The sequence below is a fragment of the Vulpes lagopus genome, chromosome 15, assembly GCF_018345385.1.
Source record: "Vulpes lagopus strain Blue_001 chromosome 15, ASM1834538v1, whole genome shotgun sequence".
Classification (NCBI taxonomy): domain Eukaryota; kingdom Metazoa; phylum Chordata; class Mammalia; order Carnivora; family Canidae; genus Vulpes; species Vulpes lagopus.
The window spans coordinates 16,973,427-16,979,108 of NC_054838.1; positions in this window are offsets into that span (position 1 = coordinate 16,973,427).

Genomic DNA, 5,682 nt, shown 5'->3' on the forward strand with positions numbered 1-5,682 from the left:
CTTTGGTTCTAACATAAAAATATACTTCCTTAATATACCATATACTTCCTTTTTTAACCTTTCACCAAATCTATAATTATAACCTCTTCTCTTTTATAATCTTTATTTGAATCACCTATCACCATTCAGATGTCTCTTGATTGATGCGAATTTGTTTGAATTCTTTTTTTTTTGGTCCAAAATAAATTCAGTATTCAACTGTAAGATTTTCCAGTTAACTGTTATTATCTATACCGTGGTTATTTATAAATGCCTGTGTTCTTCTTCAATTCCAATCCTTTTTTGTAAGAATCTTGGTATAAATATAAAATAAATGAATAGTTTAGTGTTGTAATCAAGTTAAACTTGGTAACAAAGCAACTCCTACATATTTCATGATTTATTATTGTGGGAATAATTCAACACGTATGGAAAAGTTTGTATAAATGGTGATAATTACATATGAAGATGGTATGTTTAAGGGTTAGATGGTAGGAGAGATGGAGAAAAATATGGGTAGGAGCAAGAAGTTACTTGAAGGGCCCATTGAACAGTTCTAGAATGGTAACTCAGCAACACCAACATAATACCCTTCATGTTATCAGCACAAGGGCCAGGGGCCTCTTCCCAACTGTAAGTCCAGGAGAGAAGGGCCTCCTGCATGCTCATTGTTAGATCCCCTGTGTGTGGCACAATATCTGATACAGAGAAAATGCTCAATATGTATTTGTGGAAGGAGGGAAGGAAGGACAGCATGCAGAAAGGAAAGAAAGGAGTAACTAATATATGACATGTTTATATTTCCAGTTATCCCAAACAATTTCATCAATGCATAACAAAAGGCGGGATTCCTGGATGGCTCAGCTGTTGAGCAGTTGAGCGTCTGCTTTCAGCTCAGGGCATGATCCTGGGGTCTAGGAATGTAGTCCCACATCAGGCTCTCTGAGAGGAGCTGACTTCTTCCTCTGCCTGTCTCTGCCTCTCTCTCTCTGTGTGTCTCTCATGAATAAATACTTTAAAAAAATCATTTTAAAAAATGCATAACAAAAGGCAATACAACCAATTATACAATACTATGTAAATCTAAAAATATGTGATTTCAGGAAATCCCCTATGAAAGGTATAGGCATGACAGACAAGTAACACTGATGGAGCAAGTAAGGTTTAATGATTTAAAGGGGTCAAAAAAATTTTTTTTAATTAAAGGGGTCAAACTTCTATGTCGTGTGTGATTCCACTCGTATGAAATGCCTGGAATAGGCAAAGCCATGCAGACAAAAAGTAGATTAGTGGTTGCCTAGGGCTTAGAGGAGGGGGATAATGCAGGGCGAATGCTAACCAGTTTATTATTGTAGCGATGAAAATGGTCTTTTCTTTTCTTTTCTTTTCTTTTCTTTTCTTTTCTTTTCTTTTCTTTCTTTTCTTTTTTTTAAGCAGGCTCCATGTATGATTTGGGGCTTGAACTCATGATCCTGAGATAAAGAGTCACATGTTCTATTGACTGAACCAATCAGGTGCCCCTTGATGAAAATGTTTTAACATTGATTGTAGTAATGGTGGCACAATTCTGAAGATACTAAAAACCATTGAATTGTATATTTTAAACAGTCAGCTGTAATAGTATGTGATTTTTATCTTAGTAAAGCTGTAAAGAAAGTAGGGGCAGCCTGATGTCTGGCAGCTCAGGTTTTGAAGGGGCCACAAGGCCCCAGCCCCAGCCAAGAATCAATTATAAATAACTCCAACCTATGTAAATAGCCAAACATAAGTAACTTACAACCCTGGCCAATATGGAGTGGTATTGTTTTAATTTGGGGTCTACTAATAAAATTACTGTAACCCTAGAAAAGTATCAAAATAAATAGAGTAATGAAAAGATTAAATCTATGGTTTTAATATATTTTTTAAGATTTTATTTATTTATTTATTTATTTATTTATTTATTTATTTGAGAGACAGAGAGTATGAGTAGGGTGAGGGGCAGAGGGAGAAGTAGACTCCCCGCTGAGCAGAGAGCCCAATGCCAAGCTCAATCCTGGGACTCCAGGATCATAACCTGAGCCAAAGGCAGACGCTTAACTGACTGAGCCACCTAGGTGTCCCTATGATTTCAATATTTTAAAATTAGGGACACCTGGGTGGCTCAGCGGTTGAGCGTCTGCCTTTGGCTCAGGGTGGAATCCCAGGGTCCAGGACTGAGTCCCACATCAGGCTCCCTGCATGGAGCCTGTTTCTCTCTCTGCCTGTGTCTCTGCCTCTCTCTCTCTCTCTCTCTGTCTCTCATGAATAAACAAATAAAATTAAAATATGTATATTTTAAAATTAGATTTAAACGTAGTTCTAGCCTTTGTGATTATTTTACTTTGTGTTTCTTTTTTTTTTTCAAGATTTTATTTATTTATTCATGAGAGACACAGAGAGAGGCAGAGACACAAGGCAGAGGGATAAGCAGGCTCCCTGCAAGGAGCCTGATGTGGGACTACATCCCGGATCCCGGGATCATGCCCTGAGCCCAAGGTAGGCGCTCAATCACTAAGCCACCCAGGCATCCCTACTTTTGTGTTTCTGTCTGCCATTTGGTGTGTTAGGATGTTTGAAACGTTCAAAGAATTGATCTTACTAGGTTATGAATATAATTTGGGTTGTTTAAGGGAGTTTAATTAAGTTTATGTAGTGATCATTAAGATGGACTCCCCAACACTCATTCACTCTGGGATAATTAGTAAAAGCCAAATGGCAGTCCCATTCTCCTTGCCAGTGATTGGTCTAGGAATAGGTAGGTGGCACAACTCTGACCAAGATGTAAGTAAAAGTCCACCGTGGGACTTCTGGGAGAGGTTTCCATGGTCTTGTCTCCCCACCTCCCCAAAAAGGAAATAAAAGTCCCACTTCCTTCTCTGAAATGTTGTGTCTGGATATGATAATGTCATTGCAGTAGCCATGTTGTGACAAGCCTAGGAGTGCTGCCAATACATGGACAAGGGCAGAACCAAGGGAATCCCAACAAAGCGGAGCTCGAGCCCAGATATACTGCATCCACAACCCACTTCAGGCTTCATCTTTTGTGAGATAATACATTTCCTTGTTTTTTAAGCCACTCCAAGTTAGGGTTTTCTGTTATTGTCACCCCAAAGAAATAAAAGTTGTAATCAGGATTTATTTTTTTTAAAGATTTTATTCATTTATTCATGAGAGACATAGAGAGAGACAGAGACAGGCAGAGGGAGAAGCAGGCTCCATGCAGGGAGCGGGACGTGGGACTCGACCAGGATCATGCCCTGGGCTGAAGGCAGTGCTAAACCCCTGAGCCACCCGGGCTGCCCTGTAATCAGGATTTATTATTTTTTTCTCTATTTTTTAAAATTTATTTATGATAGTCACACACAGAGAGAGAGAGAGGCAGAGACACAGGAAGAGGGAGAAGCAGGCTGCATGCACCGGGAGCCCGACTAGGGACTCAATCCCATGTCTCCAGGATCGCGCCCTGGGCCAAAGGCAGGCGCTAAACCGCTGCACCACCCAGGGATCCCCTGTAATCAGGATTTAAATGTAAAAACATAGTTGAAGAAATTTTTGTCTTCTAAGTTTTATTAGGCATGTAAATTTGATAAATCGAGCATCAGTTGTCTTGATACTGGAAGTTGCAGAGAGTATTACTCTGCACACACAGAAGCCCCTTGGACTTTAAAGTGCCAACAGACAAATTTCAAAGAGGGATTCATTCCCTTGATCCTCCTACGGAAACTTACTGTAGCATGACACATGTCTTCAACTGTGGCATTAAATAGAGACTCAGAGGGTGGCTTGGTGGTTGAACATCTGCCTTTAGCTCAGGTCATGATCCTGGGGTCTTGGGATGGAGTCCCATACCAGGCTTCCCGTGGGGAGCCTGCTTCTCCCTCTGCTTAGGTTTCTGCCTCTCTGTGTGTCTCATGAATAAATATATAAAATATTTTAAATATATATATATATTTTTTTTAAATAGAGACTTAAGACATATCTGCAGGGATCACAAATACTGACTTCTGGTATCATTTCTGGTGGAGAAAGAGAAGTTAGAGAACCCAAAGGAACAAAATACAAGTAGTCATGCTCTCCATCAATGACCAAAGGAGACTACACAGACCAAGAGTCACCAACCCAAATGCCTTTAGGGTTCAGGCGATTTCTGTGACTGACGTTGAGTGGAAGTGAGGCAGGAGGAAATGGTGGTCCCACCTAGAGGGAGCACCTCCACCCAGATGCAGATGATGTTACAACAAGGAAAAGCTACAGATTCGATGTTGCCAGATCTTCCATTTTTCAGGAAAAGCCGGAAACCCGGATCATGTGAACTTTTAGATAAAGGCAACCAATTCAACTTCATTTTTTTGAAGGTTTTATTTATTTATTCATGAGAGACACACACATAGAGAGAGGCAGAGACACAGGCAGAGGGAGAAGCAGGCTCCATGCAGGGAGCCTCATGCGGGACTTGATCCCGGGTCTCCAGGATCACACCCTGGGCTGAAGGCGGCGCTAAACAGCTGAGCCACCTGGGCTGCCCAACCAATTCAACTTCAAAAACAAAAACAAGGGGATCCCTGGGTGGCTCAGCCATTTAGCGCCCGCCTTTGGCCCAGGGAGCAGTCCTGGAGACCTGGGATCGAGTCCCGCATCAGGCTCCCGGCATGGAGCCTGCTTCTCCCTCCGCCTGTGTCTCTGCCTCTCTCTCTCTATGTCTATCATGAATAAATGAATAAATAAATCTTTAAAAAAAACAATAAATTGTGTGGCCAAACAAAACACATCTATAGCCTGTCCACAGGCTGCCAGTTTGTAATGTTGCCGCAGAGGTTTACAGCATGCCCATAGAGTAGAATGTAAAAATTGAGACATCTGCCCTGTGCTGCAAACCAGGGCCAACATTTTTTTTTTAATTTTTATTTATTTATTTATTTATGATAGTCACACACACAGAGAGAGAGAGAGAGAGGCAGAGACACAGGCAGAGGGAGAAGCAGGCTCCATGCCCTGGGAGCCCGATGTGGGATTCGATCCCAGGTCTCCAGGATCGCGCCCTGGGCCAAAGGCAGGCGCTATACCGCTGCGCCACCCAGGGATCCAGGGCCAACATTTCTATCCCACAGGTGCTTCTTCGACACTTAGATTCAGGGCTACCTAGCTGGAAAGATATGATTCATATCAATAGTCCAGCCAGAAGGATTAGCTGCAAAATGCACCTGCAAAGCTGAGTGAATGATCTGTCACATAGGGCTGTTTAAATGTTTTCCTCTGCTTCTATGCTGAAGACTGACACACAGGTTGCATTTCAATCCTTGCCAGACCCCAGTTGCATAACAGTGATTAGCCACCAATGTGATCAGTCCTGCTGAACTCCTTTGCTGTGTTCCTAGGCTTTCTAAATTAGGATCAACCATTCACTCACAGATGAAAAAAATTAGAAACAGAGAGAGAGAGAGAGAGAGAGAGAGACTGCTCATCACCGGAGTCTCATCACACATCTCTGGAGCTTCCCAGCATAGCCCAGCACAGTCTGCAGTCTGCAGGGGTCACACGACAAATATTCCCTGGTTTCTCGAAGATAAGAGTAGACCCAAGGCCTGTGAATGCCTCTGACTCATAGAAAAATCTGCTCATTTTCATGGTCTAGTGTGTTATTTTAAAATATGTGTGATATGACACATTGTAACAGGAGGAACT